Source organism: Protopterus annectens, chromosome 4.part0 (assembly GCF_019279795.1).
Source record: "Protopterus annectens isolate FY-2018-M chromosome 4.part0, PAN1.0, whole genome shotgun sequence".
Classification (NCBI taxonomy): domain Eukaryota; kingdom Metazoa; phylum Chordata; order Ceratodontiformes; family Protopteridae; genus Protopterus; species Protopterus annectens.
In genome coordinates this window covers 1222344959-1222370442 of record NC_056733.1, presented here as the reverse complement: position 1 = coordinate 1222370442, position 25484 = coordinate 1222344959, and positions in this window count along the sequence as shown.

Genomic DNA, 25484 nt, shown 5'->3' with positions numbered 1-25484 from the left:
TGATAAATATTGCACCCTCCTTAGAATGACGCCAGAAACTAAGCCAATCATTTACGTCAGTCTTCTTCTATTTGTACTGTGGCATCATTCTTGGAGATGGTCGAATGCTACTCAGTGTTAGGCTCATAACTGCCTGGGACACATATTCCCAGAGCTCCATGATGTCTCAGGTCATTTACACCCACATAGACTATGACTTAGTCATACTGTGTCCAGTGACTTCAGTGAATGATTAATATGGTGGGTCCTGGCCACTGATAAGCAACTGACTGTGACTTTCTCCTTACTCAGCCTGGTGACACAGTTATCAGTGTGCCTCACAATGGAGTTTCCAATGATCAGAATGTTGGATTGTGTGGCAGATTGCCTTACGGGCTTAGAAGTACAGGCTTCATGAGATGTAGTTGTATGTGTTGATGCAGGTGTTGTTTTGAAAGAGTGCATTTGAAGATGCTGAGGGCATTTGGGATGTGTGCTTCTTTGGGGTTTAGGAAGGTTACATTTACATGCTTCAGCATATGGGAGTCTTTGTGTGTCTACTTCATGCTCTGTTTGATGAATGCAGAGTGTGTTCTTCTGACAACCTAGTTGGTATTGTGAGGGCTTTTATATGAGAGATTTCGCTCCAGTGACATTGTGTAAATACATATCTCACATGCCTTAGCAGTTTGAGAATTATCTGGTTGTTAGTAGTAACATGGCACAATTTCTTCATTGTTGCAGGATGCCATATCCACTATGCTGCTAATGGAGATAGTGAGAAAGCTCATATTCATGGCAACCATCCATTTTTATGGATTAGATGTTCCAGTGAGAAATGTCAGGAGTGTCTGGTTTGCAACTCAGGGACAGTGCTTGTCACTACAAATGAGTTGCCCTGTGTGCAACTAGGTATTGGAAAAATTTCAAGGGTGCTTTTACAGGATAAATATCAGCTCAAGGTGCCTACTTCTATACATTTTGCTGCCAAACACTTGAGGGGAAACTACTAAATTAGACATTGACGATTTATGGTTGAAGTGTTTAGGGAGATATTCTGAAGTTGCTTTAGACAATAGTTAAGCAAGCGATGCTTACTGAAAAGAAAGAATTATCTTTGTCAGGAATGATGAATAGTAGTGATTCACCAAACTGGCTACTACCTAGCTATTACTAGTAGCACTCAACAGGAGCAAAAAAGAAACACTTATCCCAAGATGACTACCGAGAGGCAGATTGTGGGGTCTTCGATCATTGGTGTTCTTGGACCAGATGGTGCAAATTTTAAAGGCAAGCTGGAAAAAATATGTTTATATCCTAAACATTGTGGTGTGCAGTAAGCAGTTAGATATGAAAGAGGGGTGTAACTCTTGCTTTAGCAGTCACAGGGAAGAGCCACTAATTTTAAAAGAGAAAGTTAGATTGAAGGGAACTGGGCACTTAGTATTCTGGCTCTATGGAATACAGTGGGAGGGTCTATGAATTTAAACAGCTGACAAGGGAGTGATTTCACAAAATTATAATTTTATGCTTACTGACAATAGCCAATGAAAAAGGAGAGTGAAGGAATTATGTGGTCAGATTACCATAAGGGATGGGCATCTACAAATGTAGTGAGCCTGTGTGACTCATAAGAGATACGCTTTGTTTTTTTTTCCTAGCTTAAATAAAAAAAAAAAAAACAGAATACAATTAAAACACAGTATAATGAAAATATACTGCAATAGATCTACTTCAGTAGATTGAACTTTTACAATTGCGAAGCTCGTATGGCCGAAACAATATGATCAAACCTGTAAAAGTTCGAGCACTAAAGAAAAAAGAAAAAAACACAAAAAACCCACCCCACACCCCTCCTATTTAAATATAACAATTCTAAGATTGCATTACATTGCAGAAAAGGGAAATCTTCCTGTTCTGCACTTTACGTGAATCTCCATTCAGTCCGATCGAACCTTTACAAGTTTGATCATATAGTCTCGGCCATATGAGCTTCGAACTTGTAAAAGATCGATCTACTGAAGGGGACCCACTGCAATGTACAAAACAAAAGAAAGCACTAATGCAATATAAATTACAAGAAAGCAATATAAGGAAAAACAAACAAATCTTTCCCTGACAGCAGTCTAAGACTGAGTGAACTGTTCCAGTGAAGTCATTTTCTTAAGTGCTGTTCTTACTTTTTCTATGGTGGGCTCCTCTTCTTCTTTCATTGTAGGTTGTGTATGGCAGTACTACATATGTGGAGTATTCTTCATTCATAAGCTGCATGAAGTATTCCTTCCATCTGCTTTTGATACCCTGTGGACCGGTCAGCAGGCTGTTGCTGGCATCCCTTATGAAGAGTGTCTGATGACTATCTTCTTTATCTTTTTATCTTTGCCTTGCAACATGATAGATTTTTTTTGTGGCATGCACTGAGTCACTTTCCAGAAACTGGTAGAGTGCCTATGATGCCTTATTGTTCTGTGTTGCAACCGCTCTCTTAGCCTCTTTGTTACCAGCCAGTATTCCTTCTTATCTCAGTCCATCTTTTCTATATCTCACTTTTTTCTGCACCTCTTCTTTCTTTTGATGACTTCCTAGACATCATCATTTCACCATCCACTTTCCTTATGTACCTTATTCCCATACCTGGCTTGGCTTCATATGTGTTCTATAGTCCTCACACATGCTGTTTTGAGGCTTTCTTCAGCTACATCTATGTCCTCTGCTTTCCAAGGTTCTGTAGAACTGAGTAATCCCATGAACTACTGGACTTTCTCTCCAGCCAGGTTCCAGAATTTCAATCTTGTCTATTTTAACCTTAGAGCCTTCTCTAACCACTGCTTGAAACTTCTTGTGGGTTATGTTGTGGGCTAACTTTTCACTGGGTATGACTTTGCAATTACTATTTCTACCCCAGTACCCTTTCCTTACTACCCGTGTTACATGTTGATCACTCTAGTATCTGATCTTGTAAGTATCTCTCTTACTAAACCATATGCTGATTGCCATCAAGCTATTTCAGTTGCTAGTGTCCTCTCCTGCTCAGCTGGTGAACCTGGGAATATTGAGGCAATGTTACAATTGCCTCATGTACAGCACACACACTCTCCTCCCTCCCACAAACACATGCAAGAGATGCAACTGCAATGCCAACGGCCCAACTGGAGGGCTGACATAGGACTGGCAAGACCCAGACAGAAGTCTAGAATGGCCACTCCTTTCTTTCTGTTGCCTCACATATATTAGCTCAGGCAGTTCACATATTGTGTGCATTCAGTTCCCCTATTATCAGCACCAATTTTTGCTGTCCTCCTATATTTAGTAGTTCTTGCAGCTGCTATCCGAATGCATTTGTTACTTCACTATCACAACCCTGCTATGGGGCATAGGCTGAGATTACAAATAGTGACCTGTATTTACACTGGAGTCTGATTGCCATGAGTCTGTCACTAATTCTGAGGACATCCCTTAATGTCTTCTGAAGTCTCTCCCTCACGACAATTCTGACAGCATTTTGAGCCTGTATTCCCCTTGAGTAGTAGACTCTGGATTTCAAGCCAAATGGTTTTGCTGCACTGCTCTTCCATCATGTCTTCTGGATTAAGATGATGTCCAGTCTTCTCCTTACAATTATGTAATTCACTTCCAAGTTGTGTCCTGTTAGGGAACCTATGTTGAGTTCATGTTTGGCAGATTAATTGGTTTTATGTCCTGCTTTCATGTAGCAGAACTATCCCAGGTAACCCATCCTGGGCAATTGACCCAAGGCTGCCAGAGTTTAGAGGGAGGTTGGCCTTACAGACACAAGGTGCAGAGTTTGATCTCCACATGGGTTAATTGGCTAGACTTAAAATGACCCACAAGGGCAGTTAGCCTAGTACTAATTTATGAACCTATTATAACAGGCATGCACTTATCAACAGGGTCCCATACACCACTTCCACCCTTAGCCTGGGTTCCTGACATACAGCAGAGTAGACCAGGTATTCAACCCACTTATCACCTGTGAATACCCATGCCCATTTTTAATGATTTAAGTCAACACAACCAAAGTACCTTTAGCAAAATTTTACACATTCAACTGGGTAGCTCTGAGATGGCATGCAGTATATCAGTCTGTGATCCATGTCCTCCTATTTACAGGATACTGCGCACCAGAGCTGCTGTCCAAAGAAGTTGGTCTATGCAACTCTTCTCCCAATAAACACTGTCTAGAGTCTGTGCTGCTGCCTTCAACTCCATTCTTGGGTGGGTTTTGAGGTGGAAACACTCAGTATGTTATTTATTTGTGGAGAAAAGTGAAGAATCCCACAGTGACAGAAGGAACATGCAGACCCTATAGAGACATTGGACAGAGATCAGTATCTCGTGCATGGGAGATGAAGACCTTAAACATTATGGCAACTGTGTCTGTATATGCCACGGAACATTAAATCATAGTATGTCCATCCACTGTCACATGACACAGGAGTACAGTGAAGTTGGTGCGATGTTTTAGCAGACACAATGGCTGCCATGCTGTACAAACTTATCACATTACATAAATGTTGCACAATTTTTGAAAATATCGAATGTTGGCCTGTACCTTATATGTGGACGGGTATGGATCAGCAACACTAGGTGTCAATGATCTGAAAAAAGTGCTAGACCATCTGCATTACCGATGGCATGTTTCGGCAGCACCTTATATAGTCTGTGGTTGCTGTACAAGTTTAACATATCTAATGCACGCCTGACATAGCCACAGTATAATAACAGTGCATAACACAGAAACTACAGTGCTGTAGGTCTAGAAATGGACACATAGTGGCAGATTTGGTGTGGAGTTCTGCTGCCGAATATGACATGATTATGCCTAACCATGGGATTTCTAGGTTAGTGACAACACACTTAATTTTGCAGCCCTCAGTTTGCTTAGGACTAACTGGCATGAAGTTTATAACATCTCAATAGGATTCATGATATATTGTTCAGAGATTACTTCGGAATCTCAGCTCAAACACTAATTTCCCATCAAAAGCTACAGTTCCGTTAAAAGGCTTTCAGAAATACTGTTACCAAGCAAAATTTTACAAATCTGTCTTAGTTTTTCTAGTGTGACTCTATAATTAAGCCTTATTATTGTTAGGATTTCACCTTACAGATCAAAATTATGTAGTTCATGTTGTTGCCTATTACATTATCTTACTGTGTTAGATGCTAAGCCTTCCAAAAAGAAAGAAAGAAAAACAAATAGTGGAGTCTTCTCATTAGAAATCATCTTTATGGTAGGACCACAGCTTAGGCTAAAATAACCAGATGCATAAATGTCAAATTTAAACTGTCAGTGGCTTTTTGTTAGACATTATTATTCACCATAGCTTTTGATTGGTAGTTTGAAATCTCGGTTTTCATCTTTGTCGATATATGCCTGTTTTAGTTCAAAATCGGGGTCAACATACACACATGCGTGCCTAAAATATTTCAGGCATGGGTAATAATGCCCTTCTAGCCAGTCAGTATTCCAAAACAATCATCACCATATTAAGTGTCAAAGTCATTCATAAAAATATCTAAATTAGTGTTTACTCTAATATAATTTGGCAGTCTATTCCAGGCACCATGCAGAGAATCAGTACATTTCTCATTCCTATATATTCTCCTACACAGGTCGTCAGATAATTTCTTACAACTCTTTGACAATATATTCCTAGAAATAGCTGCAACAATACATTCTATATATATGAGTAAGGTCTCCTCTTAAATAACTTTAAGAGATATAGTAATATTTCATAAAACTTAAAATTTCGTATCCATAGATGCCCTCTGCATATTTCTCTGTACTCTTTACAGTTTACTTATTTTAGTTTTCTCATAAACGTTCCATATTACTATTATTTCATACCTTAGTTTGGATGCAATATAACTTGCAAACAATTATTTCATAATTTCTTTTTTCCTAGACTATATACATCTTTCTGTGCATTTTATAGCTTTATAACTATCATTAACCATCAGGAAAAAAACTCAAAGTTGAATTTACTGATTTACCCAGGTCTTTAAGTGAATCCACAGTTTCAGTCCTGGTGTGCTGCATTAAATATTCACCCCTCAATACTGCTGAATATTTAACACATGATGTGGGTATATAGAATCACATGATGTGCACCATGTGAAGCAAATTTGCTTTGAAATTAGAAAAAAAATTGTGCTTGTTAAAGTACTTCTTTTTCTTTCAGCTGCTCCCATTAGGGGTCTTCACAGTGGATCATCTGTTTCCATTTCTTCCTGTCCTCTGTATCTTGCTTTGTCACACAAACCACCTGCATGTCCTGTCTCACCACATCCATAAACCTTACCTTAGGCCTTCTGCTTTTCCTTTTACCTGGCAGCTCGAGCTTTAACACCCTTCTCCCAGCATCCCTCCTCAGCACACATCCAGACCAACACAACCTCTCCTCTCTGGCTTTGTCTCCAAACCATCCAACAACAGCTGACCCTTTAATATACTCTAATCCTGTCCACCCTCATCACATGCAGTGCAAATCTTAACATCTTTAAGTCTGCCACCTCCAGCTCTGACTCCTGCTTTTTTCTCAATGCCTTTATCTCCAAGCCATATAACATAGCTGGTCTTGCTATATTCTTGTAGACCTTCCCTTTCACTCTTAATGGTACTCGTCTATCACAAATCACTCCTGACACTCTTCTCCGCCCACTCCAGCTTGCCTATTAAAGTATTAAAATCAGTATTTTGTAACTGGTGCATTTCAAAAGATTAATGAACAAATGTAAAGGGAGGGAGTGTGACTCTTGCCTTATATGTGCCGGGATCAAGCCTCTCAAACTCTTAGCACAAGAAATCTGGACAAAGCATAGAATAATGGGAGGACAAAACCCCCAAAATAAGGGTAGATTTTAAATATTGGTCTTATAAACTTAAACAATTGCTAGAATAATAGGATTTGTGTTTATGTGGATTTTCTGAAGAATATGAAGTCTGAAACTTAAATGTGTCATTATTTAGTTTCATAAACCCTCTGTAATTTGCCAGAAAGCCTATGTACCTGGAGGCCAGTATATAAGTGCCTATAGGATAACAAGATAGTGACTTTTGGAAATGAGGTACACTTTATTACTGCTTTGTTTAAAAAAAGAGGTTATAGAGTAGACATGTTAAAAATGTCCAAGAAAATCATTTCCAAGGGATCTGAACAATTTGAACCTATCATAGTAAAAGCATTTCAGCAAAAAGATAAAGAACATTCTACAGAGGAAAAAGATAGGGCTAGAGATGCCATAGAAATGTCTGTAAATACTGACCTCAGAAATAGTATATCTAAAAATTAGAAGATTATATATTTGAATAGAGACCTAGTTGACATCCTAGGAAAACAGGCTCTCTTTGTTTATAAAATGAACAGAAACATTAAACAAATGGTACAACATGACCATACTTAAAGTTAGGGCTCCACATGCCAACAAAATAAAATCAATGGTTGTGCTGCTTGTAGGTTTATATAACATTTACAGTACACTATAGAAATACCTGGAAGATATACTTGCCAGACTAAAGGGATAGTATAGCTTTGTGTTTAAGGTGTCCAAGTTACTATATGGGAATGAGCACTAGGAAGATGGGCACCAGGATAAAGGAACATCTTTATGATATTAAATGAATAATGAAAATAACGCCCTATATAAACATACTGTTAGGTGCAGTAATTCTAAGAAATTTCTCTTTGCCGTGGTAGAAGACATTCCTTATGATTTAAGGGAAGGAAATTATAAAAATCAGCTGGAACAAAAAGAAACTGAATTGCAAGTAAGATTAGTGGCAGAGAAAACACTAGCCCACAGATTCATGAAGCTTGGCGCAAGGCCGGTGTAAGGCCTGCGCCGGCCGTGCAGAGTATAAATGGTGTAGTAGCGCCATATGCATATTAATGAAGGAGCACCGCTACCACATCCACGTGCATAGGACACGTGTGCGAGTGCATGGGGCGTTACTAAGCTGCGACTGGAGGCGTGTCAATGTCGGCTGGCGATGAGCAACCTAAACTGCTGAATATTATAGCCTGCCTGTAATAGTAATCGCACCTATCAGTGTCCGTGGATAATGAAACGTATGAAAAGCATGCAAGACAGTTCCTGGCCAGACAAAATGGAAAACCAAACAGAAATGCACGCAACATAAGATAATATTCCGTCCATGGAACAAATGATATTTAAAATTGTGTGTCCGTAATGTACTGCACTGTCTGAAGTTATACCCAGTGGAAGTGAAGCGCATCATGTCAGCGTGCCGCCAATACACACGTCTAGCCCCATGGGTATGGTCACCAGCAGTTCCACAGTGGTAGTGATAGTACACAGCAGGGCAGTTGTGGCTATATAACAACCGTAAAGAAACCTGACAGTCCAAATTGTATAGCAAACACACACAAACATATGTATATTAAAATGTGCTACACACATGAACAGGAACGTACCCGTCACATACACATAGGATGCTATACGCGGAACCGGGATATCCAAAAGTAGAACCCATGTATGCAAATGCAATACGCAACAACCCCAGTATAGCACATAACCTGCACCCATGTCCGAATGTCCACCAAATCCAGCTACCAGCCTTGCGCATCCGTACACCTGCACATAGCGAGTATTCCCCATATGTAGTAGGAAGTATCGTCCTAGGCAGTGTCCAGATTGCAAATATGTATCCCACGAATGTAAACATCCCATCACAGGTACGCAAATCCAAATGCCCGCGCGTTAATGTTACGGCACAATGTGTGTACATCCCATGTGGGATAAGTAACCTGTTGAAACCTCAGAGTTGTGTACATGCCACGGTGTCCATTACTGTACACATCTGGACAAAACATGTATGTGTAGTCACGGTACTGTTCAGTTTCTACACAGACATGCAATTCATACTATGCAGGATGGAACAGCTGTCCACCATGCAGGTCACCCCACTAGGGTTGCCACCTGTTCAGATGGCCAAGGTGGGACATCCCTTGTAGAAATGTGAGAATTTGCAGGATAAAACATACCCCCGGCCAGTGCGCGCGCCCGCGCGTAACCTACAATAAGGAAATGCAAGTGCGCCTGTGCGTGTGTAATCCGCTCACAGCATAGTAAATGAATACTGTTTCCCCCACGTTAGTTATACACGGCTCAAACCCATTAACCTCGTAAAGTATGAAACTGGACGAAGCCATGCAAACTACCATTACATATAGCGACAAACCCCAGATATGTGCCAGAACAAACATAGAAAGTGGATAGAATAACAGGTGTGTCAGTAGCATGGATTCTCCAAAGGGTATGCAGTCGTAACCTGAACTGCTTGCCAGAAATCCCCACCATAAGTCTCAGATGAAATGCCACTACATTGCCAGATAGACACAGGTTTATGTAAAACACAGTGAAGATAAAGGAGCAAGCAGCTGTACACTCAGCGACAATCTGTATCATGGAAAGGTATGGTATGGATATAGATATATGTGTATACACATAATCCACAGACGTAAACCAAAGCAAGTTATGAAATGAGGATTGTACATGTATATATGTATACACAACAGACTTATGTCCCGTAGATATGACATATGTACATAAATAGGCGACATTACATCTAATATGGGTAGACAAACAGACATGCAGGAAAGGTGAATAAACCGCAGCATTCAAAAACATTGGCCAGAAAGTGACAGTCCAGCAAGTTCTACACTTTAAACATGCAGATAGGTGTCCATTGCAGGACTCCATAAATTGAATAATGAGTGTCAACCGACATTGACGCAAAAGAAGTGACCGCAGCAAATACAAAATAGCTGTACATGCAACAGTATCAGGTGCAATGGTGAAGACACATGTGTCGATAGAATGTATGATGCACGAACTGATATCCGGAGAGTGGGCAGTGCATATAAGTGTCTCCACACTTCAGTAACGCACACATTAAAAATGTGTAATGGGTACTGTAGAGGGCTGTCAGGTATGGGAATCATGGGTATGCAGATATGGGCCTAGGTGTTGTTTGGCAGGGATTTCGTAGGCTCGCCCCGCAGGAGTGATGTGGGTATAGCACACGCCTATATCCCCAGTAATGGGGCAAACCATCCACTGGATATTGCGGAAACCATTTTGGCAATATGTAGGGCCCTATATCAGTGTCATGTAGGTGATAATCATGGATGGACATGCGTACGACCAAGATGGTACCCATACCTGGCAGACTGTCAGAATAACACAGCTGCACTAAGGCATAGTACATGAAATACAAATAGGGACTATATTAGATATACCCCAGACAAAGTCAGAGCATGGTGAGAATACTGGCATACCCATGAATACGGATGTTATGAGTGTTACTAATCATGTAATGGAAATGTCAGTCACTATTATCTACCGCACAGTCCGTAATGCCTTGCCAGCAATGTACCAGAAAGGCACATCACTATGACAAATGTAACAAGGTCAAACGTCAGGGTGTTTACCCATAATGTGTACAGGTTAGGGGTATGAAGGTAACCTGTCCAGAATACATGTACAGAACCTGTGATACTAGGTGGACAGGTGAGAAGAAAGACATCAGGACAAATGAGAAAACATGTACAAGTCACACGCATGTACACTGACAAATGTGAATGACAACGTATGCCCTGTGAATGTCAATGTGGATGGTTAATAGACACAAACGTAATGTGTCCCTCAGGGTGTCATGCAGTGTCACCGTAACAATGTCCAGTCCCCCAGACATGTACATGAGCTCTGCCACTGATGGAAAGCGCAAATACCGGTGCACATGATAGACCAATTAGTGTGGATAAGCAGCTGTTGGCCTGTGTGAGGACTACAACTGTCTGGGTGGGTGTGTCCTGCAATATAAATGTAATGGCATGTGGCCTGTGATGCTGCCATACAGTGTGTGTATTGGTGTCAGAAAGTTTAACTGTACAGATTTACGATGAATGTGCAGAGTTCTGCCTCATATGTTGGGTGTGTTCCACGTAACAGTAACATTCTGGCACTTCCATGATAACTGAAGACATGAAATGATGACAAACGTCCGTAAGACACCAAATCCGACAGAAAAGCCATACTAATGCAAAACCTATTATTATGCCAACTATTTATGTTTGTAAGAGCAACATGTCAATACTGCCCCTATGTGTCCCACTATCAGATAAGGCCTTGTCCAGCAACTTGCTCTAGGAGGTGGAGTGGTATGAACAGAAACAGATACATGTGTGAGGAAACAGCAATATCAACTGGAAGATAACGCAGAAGGTATGACATGCGCTGCAGTAGGACATGCAGTACTGTCCGCAGGTATGTGCTGACATTGCAAATGACACAGCAGTCTACATGAAGAACCTTTAGGGCTGTCACCTTTACAAATGATGATACTGGGACATACCCACAGCCATGCACACAGCACAAATAGACATACACACATCAAAACTAGGCCATGATACATGAAGCCTCCGGCATGTACGAGTACAGTGAGAGTACAGCAAGGAAAGATGTCTGCCAAGATATACAGCAAATGCCTGTAAGGGCGTGTAACACCGCCTGTAACACGGACGTTGCATGGACAATGTTGGGAGTTGCAACATACCCCATTGGTATGTGAAAGCTATGCAAATATGTGATACATAAAACAGTCAGCTGCCCATGCAAGAGCAGGGTTATGGGCAGAAAATATATATATATATATATATATATATATATATATATATATATATATATAGAGTGAGAGAGAGATACAGACATACACATGTGGCAGGGCTGGTAATCGGACCTACACATGACTACCCTATCACACTACAGCATGACGCATTTACAGAACACGCTACCGAGACTACTAAACACAGAAGACACACAGGCATTCTACTAGGTGCATGTCAACATCCGCAAAGACAAAGACGGCAGCAGGATACGTCTGTATTGCAAAGCATCTAAAAGCATAACCTGAGTCCCCAGGTGGACGGGAGCATAGACACATACACACACACACACATCTGACAGGCCTGGGAATCGAACCTACACCTAACTACCCTATCTCACTACAGCATGACACATTTACAGAACGGGCTACCGAGACTACTGAACACAGCACTCCCAGAGGCATACTTCTAGGTGGGTGACATCATCCGCAAAGGCAAAGATACCAATAGGGAATGTATGTGTTGTGAGGCATCTAAAAGCATTAACGTGTCCCCAGGCAGCTGTAAACACATGCACACACACACACACACACACACACACACTTGGAAGGGCCGGAAGTTGAACACACACCTACCTACTCTAACACACTACAGCATTACGCATTTACAGAATGCGCTACGAAGATTACTGAACACAGCACTCTCAGAAGCATACCTCTAGATGGGTGACGTCATCCGCAAAGGCAAAGACGCCGATAGGGAATGTATGTGTTGTGAGGCATCAAAAAGCATTACTGTGTCCCCAGGCATCTGTAAACACACGCACACACACACACACACACACTTGGAAGGACCAGGAGTTGAACACACACCTACCTACTCTAACACACTACAGCATTACGCATTTACAGAACGCGCTACTGAGATTACTGAACACAGCATTCTCAGAGGCATACTTCTAGGTGGGTGACATCATCCACAAAGGCAAAGACGCCGATAGGGAATGTATGTGTTGTGAGGCATCTAAAAGCATTACTGTGTCCACAGGCAGCTGTAAACACACACACACACACACACACACACACACACACACACACACACACACACACACTTGGAAGGGCCGGGAGTTGAACACACACCTACCTACTCTAACACACAACAGCATTACGCATTTACAGAACGTGCTACCGAGATTACTGAACACAGCACTCTCAGAGGCATACTTCTAGGTGGGTGACATCATCTGCAAAAGCAAAGACGCCGATAGGGAATGTATGTGTTGTGAGGCATCTAAAAGCATTACTGTGTCCCCAGGCAGCTGGAAAAACACACACACACACACACACACACACATCTTGCATGCACACGGAGTCTAATCACAGAGGGGCGCAGTGTGGAATGTATTGTGTGTCCATCTACACAACGGTGTACTGGGCATGCTCACACACTTAGCTGTTGCAAAGGACCATCTTGCATGCACACGGAGTCTAATCACGGAGGGGCGCAGTGTGGAATGTATTGTGTGTCCATCTACACAACGGTGTACTGGGCATGCTCACACACTTAGCTGTTGCAAAGGGCCATCTTGCATGCACATGGAGTCTAATCACGGAGGGGCGCAGTGTGGAATGTACTGTGTGTCCATCTACACAACGGCGTACTGGGCATGCTCACACACTTAGCAGTTGCAAAGGGCAATCTTGCATGCAGATGGAGTGTACACACAGAAGGGCACAGTAAGGTATAACTGCCCTGATGCACAGGGCGGTCACACATGCAGTGACCTGTACACACACAGCTGCCATCACAGCTGTCACAGGTGCAGGTCACACACGTACACACTGCAGTGTACACTGTAGCTGTCAAGTCAGCACCATGTCTTTGGTGAAGCACTACACAGCCTTACCGTCCCACAACACCATGTTGCACATGACCACTGGGCTGTACAGTGGTGTACACCAGCTGTGCAGAGTACACACGTACCAACAGGGATCCAACAGGTGTTATGCATTGCAACGATGCCAGTATACATGAACAGGTCGGCTCATGACATACCATGGCCCTTACACAGCTGTGACACCTGACTGTTGCTGTACACCAATGAACACACATCTGGGTCCATCGTACACGTGATTGTGTGGATGTGTGCATGGACTGCACACACAACACATACATACATGGCCTTTGACGCACCTCATGCATAACACTGGCCCAATCAATGCTACACATGCGAATTGAAGGTGGGCCCATGTCTGTTGAGTGCTCACACTACATGAGGTAGCAGTGTTGACCAGGGCACATACCCCTGTACTGGTCGCCTGTGACACCCATGATATCATACCACAGTCCATGTGTCATGTATGTCAACACACATGTCCAACAATAGCAATGCATACAAACATGGCAACAGGAGACACATGTGACATCTGTACTGTGCATGCAGCAAACATGCATGTGCAGTGGCCAATGTCTGTAACATAGTTGCACCTACCTACGACATCCAGACGCAATGCAGAGCCATCACTGACATCTGTATACGGTGACATACAAACAGCACGTATGGAGGGATGTGTGTACGTAACATGGTGAGCCACCAGTGTAGATGTATGTGTGCAGGGGTGGCTCACAGTTGTGTCACACACCATCCTATCATGCCATGTGTTAACTGTACGCTATGTCGCTGTTATGTGACGGTGCTGACATAATGTATACACAGAGGTCAGGTGTTAACAACTATATGTCATATGGCACCTGTAACACCTACAACCTCCCGTGTGTATATAGCAGGACATTTGCCAGATATAGCGTTGGTACACATAATGCAATCAATACCGCTGCATGTCCAGCAAACGTGTCATCATATGGCTGGTGTATCATTCCCAGCACTGCCATGTGTGTCCGAATGTGTGACCAGGGTTGCCACATATTGCGGGGAATATGTCCCACTTGCTACACATCCCTGTACACCATTGTAGAGAACTGTACATGCGTCAGTGTGGGAAGCATGACGTTCGCCGGTGATGTGCATCACACACATCGGCTGTCCGTATACACATGTGTGGTCACCACAGTGTGTGTGTGTCTGTATGTATGTCTGGTGCTTGTTGTGAGTGTGTATGCTAATATATGGTGGGAAATTATCACTGGACCCACGTGCTGACTAACCCGTAATGGTGATGCATTGCACAACCCTGTTGATGCCATAGGTCCCAGCCATACTGGCTACCTGTGCATGTCCCTTCTCTGTGACACTTCGCATGGGTGCATAGTACTGTGAGGGTGATAACCACACAGGCAAGGGTCCCCAGCTGCACACTATGGGGTGTGCGTTATAGTGGTGTACACCCCGTTACTGCGGCCATGCTCACATACTGTTATGGGTCCTACTGCTGCACAATGTGGCCTCCAGCTACCAAATGACACCTCACATCATCATTGGCCAGGCCACTGTGTACAACCCCTGCACCATGTTACCATACCTGTAATGTCTCCTGCTATGTATGTCACGTCTCTGTCCAGTGTAGCCTGTGGCACCGACCACATGCGTCAGGTGCAGTATATGTGCAGACATCTGTGTCATGTTTGTGTGTCCAACACTCAGGATGAGGGTACATGTAGCATGCTGATATTGTCAGACATGCGTGTGTACTCCACAGTTACACGTGGGGGACTGCAAAACACTGCTACCTGTAGACACATGCAAATACACCATAGGAGGGAACCAGGGTATCACAACAAACATGCTGCTACAGATGTAACCGAGACACATACCGTGAACACATCACAATGCATGCTGAACCTGCACCACATGGTGTGACCGGTGCATGTCGACAGTACACAAACCTATGTCACAAACACAACTCAGTATTCACACACAACCACTGCAACATACACATCCCTTACTATGCATACACACCTCTCACTATGCTGTTCACCCTGTGCATCAGAATATTTGTGCATAACCCTGCACCGATGGTGTGGATGACAGGGATGCGGCACAGGCTTCATCATATGCACAGGGTGATATGTTTGCCAGGGGCATAGGCTGCACCAATGGATAACATCATGTGTGTGTGCAAGGGCCGGTGAGTTGACTGGACATATCTGTGCAGAATGCATGTGGGTGTTGTGGAGCCCTACAGTTGTGTTTGCTGTGTGCGTGTATGTGTGTACACAGTTCTGCCATTTGTGATGCCTACACTGGGTATAATTGACAGCCCCAGATTGTACAGTGCAGGTTGTACAGCTCACTGTGTCCGTCCATGGCCACGTGACCTGTGCCTGCCTGGCGTTGCACGGGCACTACCAGGTGGAGGTACAGAGTGGCTACTGTCCGACAACACATGTCCGCTGGAAACGTGTCCCCACTGAGACCGTCCAGGGCCATGTCCACATGGCCTGCTGTGTCCTGGTGTTGACAGCGCAGCAGCAGCTGCACTGCTACTGCTACCGACACTATGGGTGCGGGCATGTGAGGTGGCATGGTCACGTCAACCTACATTAGGTGGTGTTGCTGGCCTATGTCCACGTGGCCTACACCTCACTCCTACCAGGTGTTCCAGCACAGACAGCTCCCACTCGCGGATTGCCATGCTTCGGTCAAGGATAACGACCATTTCACCGAGTCGCCTATCCAGAACATTAGCAATCTGCTGTTGAGCATTCGCCAACGCCTGGATGTTGTAATTTAGGGTGTGGATAGCAGCCCTCTGCAGCCTCTGCCCTTCTCTGTTCTGCTGTTCAGCATGTGCCTGTGCCGCCATTACAGTCTGGAACATGCGTCTGGTGATACCAGCTGCTGCGCTCTGTCCTGCAGGTGCATGTCTGCCAGAGGTCCTCCTACGAGCAGCACCGGCCACATGCCTGTGTGGCACATCTGCAGTCATTACACTGACACCATGGTGTGCAGACACACCTTCTGTAACCACCACATGTTCCTGTCCCACGCCAATAGACGCTGACTGTCCTTCCTCTATGGCCACCGGTGATGTGGTATGAGTTGGCAGCAGAGCTGTGTGCGGGGAAGAGGGGGACATAGCTGGGATGGTAACCATTGGCACAGATTCAGCCCCTGACAACCCTGCCTGTACCTCATGCATATGTTCATCACCGCTAGTATCTGTGGGGACACTAACATCAGATGGACCGCAGGAGGGTAATGCACCTACATCACCTGTGAATGCAAAGAAATACTGTAAAGTACAATAGACACAGACACACACACAGACACACACAGACACAGACACACACACACAGACACACACACACACACACACACACACAGACACACACACATACACACACACAAACACAGACACACACACAGACACACACACACACACACACACACACACACACACACACACACACACACACACAGACACACACACACACACACACACACACACACACACACACACACACGCGCACACACACAGACATGCACACACACGCGCACACACACAGACACGCACACACACAGACACACACACAGACACACACACACACAGACACACACACACAGACACACGCATAGACACACACACAGACACACCATGCATGTGATTTGTCAGATGGCATGCAGCATGCCTGCGATAGAGCAGAGGGCATGCAGCTCAGACATTAATAGTGTTAGTAAGCATACCTCCCTGGGGTGCACACTAAAGCAAGCAGGTGTCATATCAGTAGCCATGCAGGTCACACAATCATGGTAGTATGCATGCATCTCCCTGATACACCATGTGGGCCAGAACAGGATAACAGTACACGTCTGATGTGTCCTTGACATGTAGTCTGCTGACATGTGCATTAACATGCATACATGTTTGACACAATGGTGTCCTGACACATGTACAGCATCATAATGGGCTTCACATTGCAGTGTTGTGTGTATGCCCTACAGATAGAATGCATGTTTATTAAATGTGCATGAGCACAGGAGGGTAGTGTGAGACATCTACATTGCTATACAGTGTGAAGTACAGACACTGAGCCATTGTATGGCAACATGAGGCATGTATGTTGCTGTAGAATGCATAATGTGTACACATTGCATAGCCATAACTGCAACACAGTCGTGATGTTCGACAGATCGTATATGGTAGACGTCAGTGACACCTCCAGTAGCTGTGCACAGGCTTTTAGGTTGTTCACTGTACCACATCAACTGTATAATCGGTCAATTAGGGCTATAAATGGACCATGTGTGGACAATGTGCAACAGAGTGTATACACATCCCATGTACTGTGTGGCTACATGTCTCAGGCCATCCACATGGCCATGTGTGCACATGTGGCGGCCATTGTGTGTGATGGGCATCTTCTCCACATGTCTGTGTGGTCCCATATGATATACACCCATACATGTCAGATATGTCACATTCCACAGGTCTATGCAGACAACGGGTTATATGTTTGGTATGTGGGGTATAGGTCATGTGATAGTGTGACAATATTGCAGACAGGACACTACATGTCTGGGACATGTCTGGTGGCACATCACAGTGTGTGCACCCGATGCGGGGGCATATGACACAATGGTGACACTTGTGGGCTGCCCATATCACAGCTCACTGTGTGGTACTGTGTGCGTACCACACATGTTGTTCCAATACATACTACATATGCCTCCATTGTAGACCACCTCCACCGTTGTATGCACAGTTGACCACACATGTCGCAATGACATGTACTGTGGTTTCAGGTCTGTGTATCATTACATTTGCATATATTGCACATGGGTGGCGTGTGTGAATGCATGTTGGTGTGACCTGCATATCGTGACTGGAACAAACATCAGGTGTGCAAGTGTTAACTGGCCACATGGCAAATAGATCTTCACTGTAACATGCCTGATACTGATGACAGTCTCACCTGCAATGGACCCATGTCTGTGCGGCACGCCAGAGATACCTGTATAGGGGTGACACACCAGTATGTACATTATCCATGACTGTATGACAGCCACAGGTTGCACTGTGCATGTGCACATATTCACCTGTGTAATAGCATATAGTAGGCACATGTGTGCATACACAATGTAGCATACTGTACTATGCAGCATGTGTGTCCACATACCTGGCATATGTTGTTACTTTACATTATGTACAGTGACACATGCAACTACATGGGATATAATAGCCATATGTGCATTACTGACTTACCAGGCAACTCCAGGCTCATTGGTTGGGAGACACCCACCTCCACGATGGCAGCTAGTGTTTCTGGATGCTGTTCCCTGGGTGTCCCCAGACTGTCTAGTAGCTCCTCAGTATGTGTGAGTGGGGGCTGGGTTGGTGGCCCACCACCTATTCCACCTTGTTCCCTGGCGATTGCAGTGGCACGCTGTTTTGCATGTCATATCAGGTCCATGCAGTGTCTGCTCACCTGCTGGTAGGTACGGTTATGGCCACCCACATCGTTCACCCTCCTGCGTAGATCCTGCCACAGGTCATCCCGCTGCTCGCCATGCTGTGGCACATGGCTGAACAACAAGTCATAGTTGTCATGGAGCAGTGGGATGAGGACATCATCCTCCTGGCGGGTGTATGCTGGGAGGCGTGTACGGGGCATTATCTGTAAAACATAATGATGGTGACAGGTCACAGTTTCAGAGATGTACAGAGATACTGCTGCACATACATTTCTATGACATCTACTGCATCTGCACAGTTATCTTTGCAAAGCACCATGACACTGACACGACTGACGTGTTTGTGTCACACATGTCACACCCATTATGCATTGGATATCATCACCATATATGTGTGTCGCCTCATTACAGTGTTCATACTCCATGTAAATGCTGTCTTGCTGTGGGCATGTCTATCTGCCTGCACTTGTGTTCTTACCTATCTGCCCATGCCTCGATGTGTCCACGGTACTACTGTTGACCTGGATGCTGTGTATATGTCACATATCAACACAGACACAGCCGGAATGGACTTGAGCAGTGACAATGCACACATACACATGGACACCTGCACATGCATGTGTTTTGCCATATACATCTACACAGCACTATACAACTGTTAAACATCCTGACACGGATTGCCTGTATTACACATGTGATAGACATGGGACAATGGATAGTCAGACGACATTTGCAGGGTTGGTCATCAACCATAGCATGTGCGGGCATGGTTTCCACGCTGTTACAGACGGCCATTGTGCCACTGCAAGCTGCATCAGTGCCACATTACTGATCCAGTCAGTTGATAGTACATCTACCATGCGGCCATCACACCATGTATGACTGGGATGACATCTGCAGCTTTGATGGACAGGCTTGCATGGTATGGCGGGAGTATGTCACATGTATGGCACAGGGATCTGTCCAGCCTGTGGCGATCCTAGTATTGGATCGGTGGCTGTCCATGACATATGTCATATAGATCAGGATATGGACATGTAGCATGTCCATCCTCATGGTGTAGCAAATGTCCTTCTACAAGGTAGACAGCATGCTGCATAGTGGAGGTGTGGATTGTGAAGGCTGTTCTCGCACATCCATGCATAGCCATTACCCCTTACAGGTGGTATGTGATCCAATATCGGTCACCACAATGCTGTATATGCCTGGCCAGTGATCTCTGTGCTCATGGATGGCACCCTGACATGACATGGGTACCCCAGATGACTACCTAAGGGGCATGGAGATGTCACCATGTTGGGGGTGCACTGCACAGCACCATCCCTTACACAGTCTCCATAATGTTGACCACAGCCTAGGTAGCAGTTTATGGGTACAGGGATGTTCACCTAGCGGTGACACTGCTGGTATCATCCATCAGACTGTGCACATATGTGACACACCTCACACACACAGCCCATTCTGTATGTTGTTCACAACACTGACACAGCTAAACTGATAGGTCATGGCCATTCACAGCCTCACATATACAGATGGCTAACATTTGTCTGTGTGGTATGGGCTACAATGTGGTGGGGTACAACACATTAACCCTGTTCTACTGTATCTGGCACAGATGTGCTGTGCACATGTCACTGTTTCACCTTTTGTAGTTGTGGGTCTGTCAACAGGCCACTGGTGGAACACACCTGTGACATGCATAGGTATTTGTAATCAGATATCCGTGCTATCTTGTACATCTGTACTGCTAACATCTACAGTGCTAATGGTTCATGGACATGCACACCATACTCAGCAGGGTTATAGTGCGGTGCCACCCTAAATGACTGTTATCACCTCTTGTGGGTTGATATTATCCAACACCCTATCTGTATTGTATGGTCATGCTAGGCACTTGTTCGGAACATGTGAGCATGTCATGAGCTACTGATTACTATAGCGCCCATTCCACACCACTTCCCACAGGTACACTGGCTGTCCTACACTTCCCAGCTTGCTTAAGGTACGACAGCTGTTGTACACATGTAACGCACATATCCTGTGGGACGTGGTTGTATATGCAGGCATGTCCAACTTTCACATACCAGTGCTACTGCCTGTCTATATGAGGGATATGTCGTACATGTGGCAATAGAGCAATTGTGTCATGTACACATTCAATGCTCACTTCCCAACATACGGCACTACAGCCTGTAGGGGATGCACATCTGCAGCCGTGCTGGGCCATAGCTCTCAGGTGTACCTCATTACGGGGAACGTACCTCATTTGGGGTTCTAAAAGGTGCATGTTCCTCAAGGTTCCACATTGGAAGGGTACGCCACACATTCATTGTTGTACATAGTTTACCTGCTCACCATGGCTAGATAGATGAGAATCATATTAATTAATTGGAATATCTGTTTTATACATAAGACCAGCCTATTTTAGCCATCATATGCCCTTCCTAGTTGACGCTGTTAGTAAGCCAGTTGTAAGTGTTCCACGTTTCGCCCATTTGTCACACTGTATGACGGCTAATGTTCCTCATTTTGGGGACAGGAGGATGACAGCTATGGCTGGGGGTAATGCTGTCGCTAACCCTGACTGCACCTGACAGTCATTTAGGGATGTGTAACATTTGCAACACACCCCACCCATCACATTGTCTCACATAATCTACACCACTGGCCACACCTACGAGGACAACCTGTGCAGTACGTCCCCATACTCACTGTAGGCACCAGAGGTAGCCCCCATCATGGAAGACAACATCACCAGCATATAGGTTCATAGGTTCATAGGTTCATACTAGGCTAGCTGCCCGAGGGCATTTATAAGCCTAGCCATAGTTTTGTGGCTTACGCCACCCCTTAGTTTGGAGAAACTATGCCTATTATTTAGCTGTGCCTCTGTCGAGCAGTGACACTGAGGTAACCCCTGGGGTGTATCTGCGATCTCCCATCCATTGGTCAAGATTCCTCTTGAACAAGGCCAGCGAGGTGCTCTGTCTCACATAAACCGGGATTTTGTTCCACAGCATAGGGAGTCTTTGGGTGATGAATCTATCCCTCCAGCACGTCCTATTAATAACCGTGTCGAGGTTTAAGTCACCCGCCCCTTGTGGCCCTGAGGGATCTAGATTTTGAGATGAAGCATATTCATCAAATCTGGGTTTGAGATGGGCTTGTATGTCAGGCATAGGTCACCTCTGAGTAAGCGGTACGCAACTGAATATAACTGGAGTCCTTTCAGTCGTGCAGCATAAGACAGATTTTGAGACCCTTTATCCTTTTGGTGAGGAACTTTTGTGGCCTCCAGCTGCTGCAAGTGTCGGGTCAGATACATTCAATGGGGCGCTGTACTCGATCATTGGTCTGATGAGTGATGAGTATAGGGAGACTATGACTTCCCTTGATCTAGATGTGAATCCCTTCATGATAAGGTGGGCAATGTAGAAGGTCTTCCTAACTACTTTAGCAATATGAGTGTCGAATGAAAGGCTACTGTCAACCTGGGTTCCCAGGTCCCTAATAACTTCTTCTGTGTTCAGGGGATTGCCACCTATATGGTAGCTAGGGGTAACCTTATTTTTCCCGAAGGGTATGACTATGCATTTCTTGGCATTTAACTTGAGGCCATGGCTCTAGCACCAGTTATCTGTTTCTGTGAGACCGTTCTGAAGGATATCTGTATCGGATGTGTTCTCAACTACGGCGCCCAGTTTGCAGTCATCTGCGAACTTTGTCAGCCATAACCCTCCTGTGTTTGCTTGTACTTCAGAAAAGTAGATGCCAAACAAGAGTGGGCCCAGGACTGAGCCCTGTGGGACACCACTTGTGACAGGCTTAGAGTCTGACATGGCGCCAGCAACTCTGACCCTGTGGGTTCTGTCACTCAGCCAGTTTGCAACCCATCTTGTAATGTATGGGTTTACATTTAAGTTGATGAGCTTTTCAATGATACCCGAGTGGGGTATTGTATCGAAAGCCTTCGCCAGGTCTAGGTAGGCTGTATGGACTGCCTTTCCCTCGTCAATGGCCTTGGTGACTGTTTCGAAGAAGTCAACCAAGTTTAAAAGGCATGATCTGCCTTTGACAAAGCCAAACTGGGTTGGATCCAAAGTCTGCAAATTCCCTATGTCTTTATTTATGAGATCCATTATGATCCTTTCCATGGCTTTGCAGATCAAGCTTGTCAAGCTAATGGGACGGTAATTTCCAGGGTCGGTGGAGGCACCGCCTTTGTGGAGTGGGACCACAGTCGCTGTGCCACTCCCTGGGTACGTATCCGGAGGTGAGACTAAGATTAAACAGCTGTCCTAACTGTGGGTTTAATTCCTCACTGAGTTCATGGAGCACACAGCCGGGGACACCATCAGGTCCCATGGATGCTGTGTTCTTTGCCTTGGAGAGAGCAGTTCTCACCTGAGCGGTTGAGATGTTTTGGGGGGTACAAACATTTTGTATAGATATCTCTCCTTTAGGGGTGAGGGGGGGAGAAGTTTGCACTGAACCTGTCAGCCAGTATGTTGGCAATGTCTGTAGGATCAGTAATCTTCACATCATTTTGAACTAATTCTGAGCATATCTGGGAGTTTCCTAGGTTTCTGACATAGCTAAAGAATGCCTTATGGTTGTCTTTAGAGTCCTTAGCTATTTTTTTCTCAAAATTAGCTTTGGATGATTTTATGAGAGCTCTTAGCTTTTACTTATAGTGATCAGCAGTGTCTTACCTTTTAAGGATTTTGCTCTATCTTGTAGTAGCTTTCTCCTTTTATTGTAGAGTTTGTTTATGGCTGGGGTCCACCAGACTGGACGCTTGCCTTTGGTACAAAGAGTCTTTGTTTTGCTTGGGATTGCCTGATCCATGCAGCCCTGCAGGTGCTGGTAGAAGGCATTTGTAAGTGATTCAGCGGTTTGAGTAATGTTAACCACCGCTCAGGGGCCTTAAAGGAGACCACACTAGTCTTTAGAAGTGTGAAGTCGGCTGAGAAGTTCTTTACTGTGGTCTTTTCATTTCGGTGGGGCGGATGAGGACCTCCAGCAGATTAGTTTGTGATCAGATCTCACCAGTGAGGGGTATACTTCTGGCTGAACATTGTGCTCCCATGTTCGTGATGATGAGATCAAGTATGTTCTCTCCTCTTGTGGGATGGTGACTAGTTGTTCCATGGCATTTGAGTTTATGAATTCCAGGAACTTTTGGGCTAGAGTGTTTGGGCTTGAGTAGTGTTCCCAGTCTATATTAGGGTAGTTGAAGTCACCTAGTATGATGGTGTTCGAGATACATTTATCCCTCCAGTGTTTTCAGGAAGGCCATGTGAGGTTCCTGAGTTTGCGAGGGTGGCCTGTAACATGCTACAATTTGCATAGCAGTCTTGCCTATGGTTAATTGCACCTGGATGGTTTCCGATGCATCGTGCAATGCCACCAATCTTGAGGTGTGGGTGTCCTTGATGAATATGGATACCTCCTCCTTTCTTGGTATTGTCCGGTTTTGTGGCCGGAACGCATGATATGAGGTAAAACCTGATAGTGCTGGGGTGCTCTCAGGAGCCTTGAACCAGGTTTCTGTCACAGCACAGACATCGATGTTCTCCATACTGAGAAGGGCCTCGAGTGCATGCATCTTGAGGTTGAGACTTCTGGCATTGAGCAGCATTACCCTTAGTTTTTTTTCTTTGTTTTGTTCTAGGGTGGTAGGTTTAGAATTTGAGCCTTGCTTAAAAAAGGCACTATGGGGGTGGCAAGAGCCTTTGCCAAAATCCGGAATCCCAGGGGTGACAAGTGCAAGCCGTCCCTTGCGAAGCAGCGTGGCTTGTCCACAGACTCATGTGTGCCGACCACATACAGCCAATAGTGTGTTATAACATTCACAACACACCTGTCATAGCTGACTCAGTAGAGTGTCACACTGCAGTTCCACACAGCAGGCTACAGAAGGCGTTATTCGCTTACATCTTGCTGTCGGGTAACTGCTTCTGCAACATAACCTATGCACCCATGACACACCTCACCAGGTACGATATGTCTGTCATTCGCCATGTTAGTGTGACTGCCCTGTGATGCCACTTCACAGACTACGTGTGCAGGGACGTGCAATAGCTCACCAGTTTTATAGCCCTGAGGGTGTGGGCCTAGCCCTGGGGAGCATTTTGCATTCGTCTGGACACGATACCACTGTACAGTGACCAACTGTCTCACTGCAACAATTGCCTATGCTCCTATTGTCATTCCACAAGCATGTGGTATGTGTCCGCTATGACTGTCCTGGTCAAACACAATGCTGTGGCACAGATGACTTGCACCTGTCAGCCCTGGGAGTACAGCTCACATGCTAGGCTCTTGCTGCTTCTATACTGCCTGTCCTGCACAGCTTCCAATAACTGTCACCGGCAGGGCGGTAATTGGCATGTGCGACATAGGGTCATGTGACACATTGCTTGCATCTTCCCCTGTGACGTACGCAGGCAAGGCGCACCTTATAATGCACCACTCCAACA